Source organism: Bos grunniens, chromosome 20 (genome assembly GCF_055505025.1).
Source record: "Bos grunniens cultivar Pamir isolate PY7600 chromosome 20, Bosgru_T2T1.0, whole genome shotgun sequence".
In the NCBI taxonomy this organism is placed as follows: Eukaryota; Metazoa; Chordata; class Mammalia; order Artiodactyla; family Bovidae; genus Bos; species Bos grunniens.
In genome coordinates, this window is record NC_141184.1 from 60690880 (window position 1) to 60705605 (window position 14726).

General features: G+C 44.4%; 1 long non-coding RNA gene across 4 annotated transcripts in view; it reads right to left on the minus strand.

The window, feature by feature from the left end:
• LOC147350479 (uncharacterized) overlaps positions 1-14726 on the minus strand; it is a 480714-nt gene that overhangs the window by 156611 nt on the left and 309377 nt on the right. The window contains exons 1-3 of one of the 4 annotated variants that reach the window (XR_015148937.1): positions 5781-5948; positions 4323-4439; positions 103-188 (exon numbers count right to left, since the gene is read on the minus strand). This is a non-coding gene — a long non-coding RNA (uncharacterized LOC147350479). Of the gene's footprint in view, positions 1-102; positions 189-4322; positions 4440-5780; positions 5949-14726 lie in introns of those variants that run through there. The other 3 variants (XR_015148938.1, XR_015148935.1, XR_015148936.1) reach the window with 3 other exon arrangements.

The window sequence follows — 14726 nt, forward strand, 5'->3', positions numbered from 1 at the left end:
TAGGAACAACCCACCCCTGGCCCTTTATACAAACAAACCCTGGGCTGCGAGCTACAGCCGGAAGCAAGAGTCCTGCTCCCGCTGAAGGTGCTGACAGCTCACCTCAGGGCTCCCTTCCAGCAGGCAGACGGGAGCGAGGCTTCTGGGACTCCCGCCACTGGATACAGGGTAGTTACTCTTAGTGAGACCTGAAAAGAAAATCAGGATACTGCTAGGCAGGCTTCAGACCTGCTGATCAGTGGGTTACAGAGAAGACCTTTCTTTTAGGTGTTTCAAAGCCTGTGCTCCTTAAGCTGGGTCCTCCCCAGCCTCTGGGCCATCCCCCTGAGATGAAAAGGTTGGGCCAGAGGGTGTTCAAACCCCTCTGTTGCTCCCACTGCCTCTGATCCCATGACCTTTAGCTGTCAGGACTATGGAGACCAGCAAAGGCCTGGAAAAGCCAGAAGACTGGAAAATCCCCAGATAGTTCTTCACCTTGGAATATCAGTACTTGATTTGGAATGCGCATGCGACCTCATGAAGTCACACAATAAAGATCTGACATAGAAGGTTTCCCTGGTTTCTCTACTCTGCCCCTTTAAATCCTGAAGAAGTCTGTTCACCTTTCCAAAGAGATTTAAATACCTGCTTAAGCCTTCCTTAGCTGCTTCCCTGCCCCCATCCTGACTAGTCTTTCCAGTTTCTCTATCTAGTTAGCACTTCCTCAGACTGGGAGAGGGGGTGGTGTTTGGTTTAAAAGCCCTCACTACAGGAAAGGGCTGCAGTTCCTCTCTGCACCCTTCTTTAAAAAAAAAAAAAATGATTGCACACATATATTTAACAGTAGAGTTTTACATAGAATGCTAAAAGCACTTTCTTCATATTTTGCAGAAGGCCTTGAAACATATGGACTTTCTATTAATATTCATACCATAGCACAGACAAATCTAACTCCTAAATAGATCCATTGCAAGTCATTTAGAGTTTGAAGGCTTAATGGCAAAAATGAAGTGAGAGAAAAGAGTAAGTGTATTTTTGTAAAACTGAAGGAAAAATATATTTACGAAATAGTAAATAAAATTAAACATGGTCTTATGCTCCCCGAAGGAGATGACGCCCAATTTGGAGCGGTGACTGCTATGTCCAAATAATCTCCATTTGGAATCTCTGTGGTTGCAGAGATGAACTGCAGTTTAAGTTGCATCTTAAGCAGTTCACAGGGAGAGAAAGAGTTATTAACCAGGTTTTGAAACAACCAACGTGATACATAAGAGATCACGCCATCTCTGACTTTGTTCCTCTTACAGTGCTACATGTATAGCCCCATTTTACAAATGGGTATACTGACTCTGAGATAACTAAGTTATTCAAAACTGTCAAGGCTCTTTAAAAGGTCAAATGAAGAGTAGAAACCAAGCCTTCTGATTCATAACACTCCCCCCACTCCACAGCACTGTTTAAAATATTGATCATCTTTCCAGAGGAAATGACTTGGCCTTCCGTGTTCACCTGTCCTTGGATTGAAAGAGTGGAAAAATGGAATAAGTGGGGAGAGGTCAGTTCAGAGTTAAAACTCTTCTTAAAGGGATATGACTCCTTTCTTGCTATGCTCAAAAAGCTGCTTCTGCTTCCAGGATTTTCCAGAAACCCATAATCACAAAACCTGTAGCTCTTTTTGTCATGTGTAACTACTTAAAACTGTGCAGGCAGAGTCCAACTCAAGGGTCACCTTTCTGTTATGTGAGATGATAAAGCCACAGCATTCACCGGGTATTACAGAGTGTAGGACACCCTCTACAGTAGTAGCACTTTAGTGGTCATGTTCCTTGCTTTGACAGCGTCCTTTAGTAGACAGAGAAGTGTGCTACTGACCAGCGGGACTTTTTCCTGTTTAATGTGAAAGGGCAAGAAACTTAATTGGAATATGAATTTGGAAAAGATATTGATATGTTCATTTTTTTTCTAACGTAATACTTATGAAAAGATATAATTTCAGTTCTGACTCTGCACAATTCACTGGTGGTTTTATAAGGCAAAGCTCATTTTGATTTGTTTTAAAATTCAGTTAAAAACATTGCTGATGAGTGTTACTGGGGGTTCACGTCAAGGATTTTATATTTTCACGGTTCTGTTTTGTTGAGGTCCTGAAAAGGTCTATGAATATTCAGAGTATGAATTTGATCCAAGAAAAAAAGAAAGAAAGAAAAAAGAAAAAGATGAAAAACCAAAACACACACAAAAAAACAAAAAGCCTCAAGAATGCAAACATTTTTTGAAAATCACTAAACAATAGGCTTCTGATGGCCATGATTTAAACAAGATGAACTGCAAAGGCTGTCAGTCCATTTTGGATTGAAAAATAGCAGATCCTTCTTTTTCTAAATTTCCTTAATCATCTCCTTTACAATGGTTTTCTATGCCCAAAGCGTACCATTTCATTCTCTAAAGACCTCTGTCCTGACTTGAACTTTGAACTGACTTGACATAAGCAGTTTCTGGTTCTGTATTTTAGAGGGTTTGTTGGAGGAGGTTTTCAGGGAGGTCACGTTGAAAAGTCTGAAATGCCCAAGGATATATGAGGAACTTTTTTCTGCAACACAGATGCACAGAACCCAAACAGCAGAACCAAGAGGGGGATGTGCAAGCAGGCAGCTCTGTGCCAGGGACGTCCCTACCTTTGGCTAACTCGCTCATTTTGATAGTACATTTATCTGGTGATGTTGCTTTGGCAGAAACAGTATGGTGGTTTTGAGTTCTTTCGGTGTCGCTGGTGGTTTTAAATGCCTTTGCCCCAGTGAAGTAGTTCACACACATTTCTTAGCCACAAAAGAGTTCAGCGAAATGCCTTAGAAAATGAACACTTCCTCTGGACTCTTGCCTTTCTTCATCACCACACACATACAAGTTTCCCTTGTGGGAAACTTCCCATTTCTTCTATTCTTCATCCCAATGGAGCTGGTTGTTTGGATTTTTATCACCAACTTAATTGCTTCATTTTGGTTAAAGATCATTTACTGTAATCACTGAAGATGTCTACTCATCAGAGTCCTATTAAACTTGCAGCTTTTGTTTAACTTTTGTATTTATTTTTAAATTGAATATTTATGGTACAATATTATGTTAGTTTCAGGTCTACTAAAAGTAATAACTTTTAAATCAGATTTCAAAGGCCTCAGTTTTCTCATCTGAAAAAATGAAGATGGCAACAGGACCTCACTCAAGGGGACTGAGAAAATTATACTGAGAAGATTCCAGCAGACCACTTCCTAGGTGTTCTATAAGTGTCTGATGCAATTATCCTAACTTCAGACAGGCCTCTTGTACTCTCTGGACTCGAGTCAGGCTGAGATGGGCATCTTCAGACATCCTTGAGAGGACGTGGGGAGAGATCTCAGTGACATAGTTTATGGTTAGCCATCCTTAGGGGGAAGCTTCCAGTCTCCCTCAACTTGCCTTAACTGCAGAAGTGTAAGTTTTCCCTTTCAGATCAAGGGATAAAAAGGCATCCCAGATCTCTACTTCTCTGCCAATCCCAAGCCTCACACTGAACTGATCTGTGAGGGGAAAACATAAGCCTCCTCCTCCACATTAATTTCAATAGTTGCATTTCAAGTAGCAGACAATAAGCAGGCTTTTCTCTTTCCTTTATAAGGTGGCCAATCTGGGGGAAGGAGAAAGACTCAGGATAAGACTGGCACCAAGCAACAGGGTAAGACCAACTGGTCTCTCTTCATGGAAGTACCTGTGCCATCACCATCTCACCAGGTGCAGTGAGTCATAGGCTCCCTCCCTGCCCCTTGTCACTGCGGGAAGGAAAGTGACAGTGACAGCTCCTGGGATGCTGCACGTGTTTGCAACTTGGGGAGGAATTTCTCATCCCTCCCTTGTTCTTGTCTGCATGCCTACTCCTGCTAGGGCACCTCTGACACAGTCCACCTGCAACTTCTTCCAAGATCCTCTTCCATGTTGTCCCAGGAGCTGTTTGGTTTTATCTCTTAGGATCTGAAGATGTTCTAGCCAAAGGGTTTTTTTGGTCATATTCATGTTCTCACGTTTTTGTCAAGTAGGGAATATAAGGAGGTTAACTTCTCTCACTCTTTCTGTCTCAGAAACTCAGCCAGTGCCACATCAACACAGAATTAGGAGTCCTGAGCTCAGAACTCATGCTTTGTCTCCAAGATTATCCAACCTGTAAGAAATACCAGAACTTTCCTGAGATCCCTATCAGCTGGACATTAATCAGTATCTCACCTGAAAGAGGTGGTTTCTACATTAGATTTCACAGACTAATAGATGAACTAAACATATCTCCCCTGCCTTGGACAAAATATATTAATTCTTACCCTGAGTCACAAAGGTTAATGCTTAAGAGGCAGCCTGCTTGCGTGTGCACTTCACCACCTGTTGGCTACATGACCTGGAGCTCAGGTCTTTGCTTCCCAGCACTTCAGTTTCCTCATCTGTAAAACAGAGACAGGAATCATATAACTGGCAGGGTTCATGGCAGGCAGACTGCTCAGCAATAGTAAAGACTCTGATGATACAGGCTATCAGTGACCCTGACAGAGACAGGAATCATATAACTGGCAGGGTTCATGGCAGGCAGACTGCTCAGCAATAGTAAAGACTCTGATGATACAGGCTATCAGTGACCCTGGCATGGAGAAGAAGGAGCTTCCAAATTCCAATTCAGCTCAATATTTAGGTTGGTATAAATAAGCCCAGCTTCCCGGGTGGCTCAGTGGTAAAGAAGCCACCTGCTAATGCAGGAGACACAAGAGACACTTTGATCCCTGGGTCAGGAATATCCCCTGGAGTAGGAAATGACAACCCACTCCAATATCCTTGCCTGGGAAATCCCATGGACAGGGGAGCCAGGTGGGCCACAGTCCTTGGAGTTTCAAAGAGTCAAACACGGATGAGTGAGCGTGCATGCACAAATAAGCACAACACATTCTTCACTGCACATCTTTGTCCAAGTTTCTCACATCCCTGGTTCTTTTCCCACTGACTTGATACTGGTTTTCTGCCTCTTTCCCTGTCCCCTCCCAGCTCCATCTCCCCAGGTACTTCTGCCCAAAGAGATCTCTCCTGTTTCCTTGCTTGTGGGCTTCCCTTGTGGCTCAGCTGGTAAACAATCTGCCTGCAATGCAGGAGACCTGGGTTCCATCCCTGGGTTGGGAAGATCCCCTGAAGGGAAAGGCTACCCACTCCAGTACTCTGGCCTGGAGAATTCTGGCCTGGGGTGGCAGAGAGTTGGTCAGGACTGAGTGACTTTCACTTCACTTTCACCCCTCCTTCTTTTCATTTTCTACCGATTCAATGGACATGAATTTGAGCAGACTCCAGGAGATAATGGAGGACAGAGGAACCTGGGGTGCTGCAGTCCAAGGAGTAACAAAGAGTCGGACAGGATTACAGGCTGAACAACCACCACCTTTACATTCAAAGCAGAACTGTAAAAGGATTCCTTTTAAGCCACCCATGAAGGCAGGCCCACTGCTGGGCGCATGCAGTTGGGAAAAGTGGAATGCCTGGGCTATGGAGACCTTTCTCAGAAACTTGAGACCTAAGCGCAAACCACTTTGTAATCTCCTCGGGGTGCTGCGGGGCTGCGCAGAGATTTGCAAATCCTGGGCACAGGACAGTGAAGTCTGGGAAGGGAGCGTGCGCTGCGTGCCGAGGCGACTATTCCAATAATAGCTGCAGCCTGGGAGGATGGTGCGGTGACTCATGCCCCTGGCGCACTTCCCCAGGCAGCGGTGTGGGCGGGGACGCGCACCAGGACAAGGGGGATTTACCTGGGGAGGCCGCCTGCAGACACTGACTCGGGAGGGAGCCGAGGGCACTAGGGCAGCGACGCTGACTCACACGGGAAAGCCAGAGGGCAATGACCAAATTTGAAAGAGCAAATCGCCGCTGTCTGGGAAGCTCTTAGAGAAACAGGAAGTGATCAGCTGGTACCAAGCTCAGGAAGGGAAAATCACCTGTCGTTGTGCCTTTGTGCTTGCTGAAATTTATCAAGATGAGAGTCTGCTGAACGCAGCACTGTCTTCTGAGAAGTGAGACGCATCATTCCCACTCCTATGCTCCCCCTCCTCCTACCCCCTCCACCCCATCCCCACCCTGTCATTTTCAAAGCCTGCTGAGGGAGAATCCTGGTTCAAGCTCATTCCCACCCTCACGTGGAATTATTACTAATACAGCTAACATCTAGTCACAGATATCTGTTATCACAGATGACTAGATAACATCCAGTCATCTAGCAAACTCTGGGAGTTGGCAATGGATGGGGAAGCCTGGCGTGCTGCAGTCCATGGGGTTGCAAAGAGTTGGACACTACTGAGTGAGGGAACTGAACTGAACATCTAGTCACAGCCTTCGCGTTCAGTTTTTCAGGCTGTGATTAACTGAAGTGGTGGCCAGCTGAGATCAGCTGAGATCCCACCAAGATAACAGCCGGGACACCAGCCTAAGCCAGTCCAGAGGAAAGGAAATCTTTTCTGATATGTCTACCCAAAGGAGAACAGCATTTTTTTCTAAATAGCACACCATTCTGCATGCTAGCAGTGGTCCTGTTTACTGAGAACTTACTCTATGCCTGTCTGTGTGAAGAATTTCATACACATCGGAACATTTAATTCTTATAGCAATCCTAAGAAGCTAATTCTTGAAAGTGAAGTCGCTCACTCGTGTCCGACTTTTTGTGACCCCACGGACTGTAGCCTGCCAGGCTCCTCCGTCCATGGGATTTTCCAGGCAAGGATACTGGAGTGGGTTGTCATTTTCTTCTCCAGGGGATCTTCCTGACCCAGGGATTGAACCCGGGTCTCCCGCGCTGCAGGCGGACGCTTTACCGTCTGAGCCACTTTCAGTACCCTTTTTGAAGGATGAGGGAATGGAAGCACAGAGAGGTAGAGTGACCTGCCTCACACCACACAGCTGTTTCTGTCAGGTTTGGACTTTGACACAGGCCATGCTCCCTCCTGATATGATTTAGTCCTAGTCGATGAGGAGGAGGAGGGTAGTGATTTAAGTCTTTGGATGCCTTTTTTGTAGCCTGTGTTCTCAGGGGTGTTTCAGTCAGCCTACTGAACCTCTAGGGAGAACTGGGAAGGTGGAGGATTGGGGAATTCTGAGAGAGATGGGCTCCATCCTTCCAGGGCCAGGCTGCCCCAGGGCCTCCCTATAGGCAGGATGGGGCTGAAGTGCCCCCTGGCTGAGTAGCGGGTCTGGGAGGGAGGTCCCAGGCAGCACAGGGCAGCGGGCCCTCTTGAACAGCATAGACTTGCCACTGCCCTGTTCCCTTGATGCCCTGAACGGGGTGGATCTTCCTGTTATGTAGGGGATTCACATGGCACTCTCCAGAGATGACAGGACAACGTGCCGCTTAAACGGAGCTAAACAACCTTCAGTTCAGAAGCTCTCAAACATCAGCGCCTTTACAACTACACTCCCAGCCTAAGAATTGGCATGTTAACAAGCTTCCCAGGTGATTCTGATATACGTAGTCATTAAGACTATTCTTCATGAAACACGGCTTTGGGCCTTTTATATTATGGGATGTAGGCCATCTTCCCAGTTAAATGAAAAGAGGAAAACTAATACTGAAAGTCCCCTTGTCAAACAAAAGCCAACAACCCTGGGTGTCTCTGCTGGCCACCATAACTGTTCAGGATACTTTTATTTTTGAAAAGGACCTGGAAACACTTTGCTCACAACCACAGGTAAAGGATCTTGGTGGGGGGGGTGGGGCTGGTGGAGAGCAACCTGTAACACCATGAATTGCCCTGCAGAAAATCTTAGGAAAAGAATATATAAGTAGGCGTCGCCTGGAGCCATATTTTTTGAGCATGTTTTCCAATGGCTCTACAAAACTAAAGATGTTCAGGTGTAAAAAAACAAAAGATTTGGAAAATGAGGGCAGATGAGGATCTGTGTTTCAGAGGGTGGCTTACACCTCCAGACTCAGGTGTAGATGGTTCCTGAGACCAGAGGGTGAGGGGCCTCCTCTAATTTCCCACCAGGCCTCCCTCCTGCTTACAGGAGTAGCAGGCTTGACCTGGGTCATGATAGGAAAAGCAACATGAAGGCATGGGGCCCAGAAATTTCTCTCCAGGCTCTGTGACACTTTTCCTTACGTGGTTTCTCTTGGTCTCCAGTGGGATCTATAAGACTACCCACATGAAAGTGCCTGAGAGGGAACATCTTCCTCCCTTTGACATCTGCCATCTGGGTAGGGATTTAGATATCTTGACAGCTGGCTGAGAGGATTAAGGCAGGTAAGGAGGCATGGAAGAAAAGCTATGACCAACCTAGACAGCATATTTCAAAACAGAGACATTACTTTGCCAACAAAGGTCCATCTAGTCAAAGCTATGGTTTTTCCAGTAGTCATGAATGGATGTGAGAGTTGGACCATAATGTGATGTAGAAGACTCTTGAGAGTCCCTTGGACTGCAAGGAGATTCAACCAGTCCATCCTAAAGGAAATCAGTCCTGAACATTCAGTGAAAGGACTGATGCTAAAGCTGAAACTCCAATATTTTGGCCACCTGATGCGAAGAATTGACTCATTGGAAAAGACCCTGATGCTGGGAAAGATTGAAGGCAGGAGGAGAAGGGGACAACAGAGGATGAAATGGTTGGATGGCATCACTGACTCGATGCACATGAATTTGAGCAAGCTCCGGGAGTTGATGATGGACTGGGAAGCCTGGCGTACTGCAGTCCACGGGGTCGCAAAGAGTCAGATGCGACTGAGCAACTGAACTGAACTGAAAGGAGGTATCAGATGGCTAGTGGGATGGGAGACAACTAATGAGATCAGTCAAGACACCTAATAAGGGGAGTGGAGTCTCCCATGTTAAAGACCAATTCTGCTAACTCCCTTCTTCCTTATGATTAGAGATGGAATTGTCCCTTATTCCCTCCCTGGCTTGCCCCATCCCTTAGAGTCAATACACTAGAAGTCTAAACAGCTGACCACATCATATATTTTGCCTTCTTCCTTTCACAAAGGAATAAGGCAGGTGGTGTGTGTGTGTGTTGGGAGCTATGTCGGGCTCTAGAGCTACAAATTTTATCCCCTTTATGTGCCCCCTCGGGCCTTTTCGTGGGGACGTCAGTTCGGACAATCCCAGGGACTGCACAGACAGGCAGCTGGGAACCTGTCTCCTGGGGGCAGACCACTCTTTGATGGAGCCAAAGCTGCAGTCAATCCCTCTCGAAAGGAGCAGATTCCCTGTAAGATGCAAAGGCCAGACCTTGGCTACCACACTTCCCTGTGTTTGGTTCATGAGGTTTGAAGGCCCTTAATGGGATGAAATAAGGAGAGGCAGGTTCTGAGTACTTTCCTTAGGAGCAAACCTTTGGGATCACAAAGCATCAGTGAAGTTGGGCAAAGAACAGCCTCTTGGGGCTCACCTCTGTTTCCACAAACGTAAAACAAATCAGTTGATCACAGAAGGTCCTTTCGGCTCTAAAGTTGTGTCATTCCTTAACATGTAACACCGTTTATCTGACACACATTTAGATGTGTGCCTATCTAGAGAGACACCATATAGGTGTTTAACTTAAGTGAATTCAATTATATCAGTTCTGTTTTTTTACATACTTAAAAGCAAAAGTGCAGTAGGATTACATTTTGCACACATATGTGTGGGGCAGGGGTATCCTATGACTGTGCACCCACCCTTATGGCCCCCTGCTTCCCCTCACTGCCTACACTGCCTGCTGTGGCCCGGTACTAGGAAAAAATGTAGCATGTGTAACACGTTCAGAAAAGCTGTTGGTGATTTACAGGAGTCTGATTCCCCTCCAGGGAATATCTGCTTTGTCAAATGCAGGAGGAAAGGGACAGTGGTGGAAGCTGGGCCCTCAGACCATTCCCCTGTCATTCACCTCTGGCCTCCTCCAAGGCGTGTTGAGCAAAATTTCTGGTCAAATCAGATTGTGTGGGTTGAGAAAAAGGAGGTTGATAAGTGAGGGAAAGAGCTCAATGATTTTTAAATGGCATCATTCCAATCTGACCAAATACACCAAGGAACCTTCCCTTCCAAGAGCAGTGACTGATGAAAATTCCCCGTTCTTCCTCTGCTTCCCCCTACACCACACATACGAGCTATTGCTCTTCTCCATTTGTCAAGACATAGGTGGATGGCCAACTTCCCATATAAATGACATCTTTCCCCCTTTTAGCTAGCATTTCCCTTGAGGGAGCAGAAAGATACAGGCATCAGTGTTGCTTGTCTCCATGACTCCTCTGAGTTCCCATAATTGGCATGTTTCCTGTCTAGCAGAGAACACACGCACCTACCCAGCAGAACCCAGATGACATGTTGTGAGCCCCACTGTGTGCCAGCTGCCCCCACCTGGAGAGCTCTGGCCTGAGTTCCTCTCTGTTCCTAGACTATCTTTGATATGGTGACCCATTTTACCTCTTTTTGTCCATAAGTGGCTGTTCCTCAGAGAAGGCTGAATCACTTTGTATCCATAACAATGCAAGCTATTCCCAAACATCAGATGCCTTCCTATGTTTTAGAGTTTTGAACAGGCTTCCAAGCGAACTTCGCAAAGCAGTTACCCGTGGGTGAACACCTGGTAAGGAGGTGGTACAATTTGAAATAGAACGTCACAACCCACCTCAAATTCACTAGAGATAAAGATTTGAAGCAGAAAGACCATTCTCCTCTAAGCAGTCCAGCATATTTCCTTCCAACCAAGCAGTAAGCCCAGTGTAACAGCAGAATCCCAGCACTGTCCTGAGTTAGCACAAAGCCGCCATGTTGCCATGGCTCCATTCGAGCCCTGCCGCTAGTCAGCCTCCTGTTACCATATCTAAGAAATCAGATAGAGGCTGGTTGCCTCCTAAAAGATGGAATTTGCCTTGTTCTCTGTACCACACGCAAGCAAGCAGTCATTTATAATTGCCTGGAAACCAGCAGCACAAACGCTGATAAGTAAATGTTCAATTGAAGCCAAATTCCTCTTCTTATTCATGAAAGGAACTTGGATGCCCACCCTCAAGTGTCAATCATCTTGAATCACGCTGGTGCGGATTTGAACTAATGTTTTTTTTCCCCAAAGTAGCATCTCCCATTAAGCCAAATGATGCCTTCAGGCATATTATTCCTTTAAAATGTTATACTGTATTTGAATAGAAAAGAACTTTAAATGTGAAAAAAAAATAAGTCTGTTTGGGTGGTTGGTTACATCGCCAGGGTTAAGTGTCTGCACTGCAAGTTACTATTTTGAATCAAGAGTTTTCATATAATTGGACCCTAAAGGAAAGCATAGAAAAATTTGAACCAGAAATTTACTTACTGTAATGGATTATAACCAAAGAATAAATAAATCACATTCAGGAACAGGAAAGAAAGGAAAGTGACATTTTTAAAAAGCTGTCAACTTTTCAGAGCAAAATCCCATCCCCACAGTTCTGCTCCCCCACCCCCTCAACTCCCCTTCCCATCTCAACCAGGAGCTCAATGACCTTATGCACTTTTCCATCATTTCTCTTTTTTCAAACTTGCCTAATGGAAAAGATCTGAAACTCATTTTCATTGTGGTACAAATGACTGATAACTTAAGTGTTACATGTTTTCAGATTATTCATTTCTTTTAACATACTTGCTAATGCTTTAGGCTAAAGGCAGGAACTCTAATGGGAATTTGAGCAGCCGGACCACAGGGGAAGGATTTTTGTCTGTGAAGCTGGTGATGTTGGGGGAATGCCTTTCCAGCCCAAGGGAGATCTTGATAGATATACCAATGAACATGGGCTAAAACAAAATATTAGATAAGCATATTTAAAAAAAAAAATAGTTGTGTGCCAGGAATTTAAGTAGCCTCAGCACAAAAGATTTGGGCATTTGGTAAAAATAGCAAGATAGGAACATTGAGAAGATAAACACACAAGCAGTTCAGTTCGGTCTCTCAGCAGCGTCCGACTCTTTGTGATACCATGGACAGAAAAACACCAGGCTTCCCTGTCCATCACCTACTCCCGGAGTTTACTCAAACTCATTTCCATTGACTTGGTGATGCCATCCAATCATCTCATCCTCTGTCGTCCCCTTCTTCTCCCACCTTCAGTCTTTCCCAGCATCAGGGTCTTTCCAACGAGTCAGCTCTTCATATCACCTGGCAAACATATTGGAGTTTCAGTCTCAGCACAGGTCCTTCCAAAGAACACCCAGGACTGATCTCCTTTAGGATGGACTGGTTGGATCTCCTTGCAGTCCAAGGGACTCTCAAGAGTCTTCTCCAACACCACAGTTCAAAAGCATCAATTCTTCGGCTCTCAGCTTTCTTTATAGTCTAATTCTCACATCCATACATGACTACTGGAAAAACCATAGCTTTGATTAGATGGACCTTTGTTGGCAAAGTATTGTCTCTGCTTTTTAATATGCTGTCTAGGTTGGTCATAACTTTTCTTCCAAGGAGCAAGCATCTTTTAATTTTATGGCCGTAGTCACCATCTGCAGTAATTTTGGAGCCCCCGGAAATAAAGTCTGTCACTGTTTCCACTGTTTTCCCATCTATTTGCCATAAAGTGGTGGGACTGGATGCCATAATCTTAGTTTTCTGAATGTTGAGCTTTAAGCCAACTGTTTTACTCTCCTCTTTCACTTTCATCAAGAAGCTCTTTAGTTCTTCTTTGCTTTCTGCCATAAGGGTGGTGTCATCTGCATATCTGAGGTTATTGATATTTCTCCCAGCAATCTTGATTCCAGCTTGTGCTTCATCCAGCCCAGCATTTCTCATGATGTACTCTGCATGTAAGTTAAATAACCTGGGTGACAATATACAGCCTTGATGTACTCCCTTCCTGATTTGGAACCAGTCTGTTGTTCCATGTAAAGTTCTAACTGTTGCTTCTTGATCTGCATACGGATTTCTCAGGAGGCAGGGTTTGGTATTCCCATCTTTTGAAGAATTTTCCATAGTTTTCTATCATCCACACAGTCAAAGGCTTTGGTATAGTCAGTAAAGCAGAAGTAGAATTTTTTATGGAACTCTCTTGCTTTTTCGATAATCCAACGGATGTTTACAATTTGATCTCTGGTTCCTCTACCTTTTCTAAATCCAGTTTGAACATCTGGAATTTCATGGTTCACATACTGTTGAAGCCTGGCTTGGAGAATTTTGAGCATTACTTTGCTAGCTTGTAAGATGAGTGCAATTGTGCGGTAGTTTGAGCATTCTTTGGCATTGCTTTTCTTGGGATTGGAATGAAAACTGACCTTTTCCAGTCCTGTGGCCAATGCTGAGTTTTCCAAATTTGCTGGCATATTGAGTGAAGCACTTTCACAGCATCATCTTTCAGGATTTGAAATAGCTCAACTGGAATTCCGTCACCTCCACTAGCTTTGTTCGTAGTGATGCTTCCTAAGGCCCACTTGATTTCTCATTCCAAGATGTCTGGCTCTAGGAGAGTGATCACACCATCATGATTATCTGGGTCCTGAAGATCATTTTTATATAGTTCTTCTGCGTATTCTTGCCACCTCTTCTTAATATCTTCTGCTTCTGTTAGGTCCATACCATTTCTGTCCTTTACTATGCCCATCTTTGCATGAAATGTTCCCTTGGTATCTCTAATTTTCTTGAAGAGATCTCTAGTCTTTCCCAGTCTGTTGTTGTCCTCTATTTCTTTGCATTGATCGCTGAGGAAGGCTTTCTTATCTCTCCTTGCTATTCTTTGGAGCTCTGCATTCAAATAGGTATATCTTTCCTTTTCTCCTTTGCTTTTCCCTTCTCTTCTTTTTACAGCTATTTGTAAGCCCTCCTCAAACAACCACTTTGCCTTTTTGCATTTCTTTTTCTTGGGGATGGTCTTAATCCCTGTCTCCTGTACAATGTCACGAACCTCCATCCATAGTTCATCAGGCACTCTGTCTATCAGATCTAATCCCTTGAGTCTAGTTGCCACTTGCACTGTATAATCATAAGGGATTTGATTTAGGTCATACCTGAATGGTCTAGTGGTTTTCCCTACTGTCTTCAATTTAAGGCTGAATTTGGCAATAATGAGTTCATGATCTGAGCCACAGTCAACTCCCAGTCCTGTTTTTGCTGATTGTATACAGCATCTCCATCTTTGGCTGCAAAGAATATAGTCAATCTGATTTTGGTATTGACCATCTGGTGATGTCCATGTGTAGAGTCTTCTCTTGTGTTGTTGGAAGAGGGTGTTTGCTATGACCAGTGTGTTTTCTTGGCAAAACTCAATTAGCCTTTATCCTGATTCATTCTGTACTCCAAGACCAAATTTGCCTGTTACTCCAGTTATTTCTTGACTTCCTACTTTTGCATTTCAGTCTCCTATAATGAAAAGGACATCTTTTTTGGGTGTTAGTTCTAGAAGGTCTTGTAGGTCTTCATAGAACCGTCCCACTTCAGTTTCTTCAGTGTTACTGGTTGGGGCATAGGTTTGGATTACTGTGCTATTGAATGTGCCTTGGAAATGAACAGAGATCATTCTGTCATTTCTGAGATTGCATCCAAGTACTGCATTTTGGACTCTTTTGTTGACTATCATGGCTACTCCATTTCTTCTAACACACACATACCATACTTTATAGAGTTTACAAAGAATGTACATATTTGTATAACTGAATCCCTTTGCTGTACAGCAAAAGTTCACAGAACATTGTTAGTCAACTACTTCAATAATATAAATACATAACAGAGTTTGCTGTATCCTCTCTTACATTAAGGAGGTACAAGGGGAATGGGGT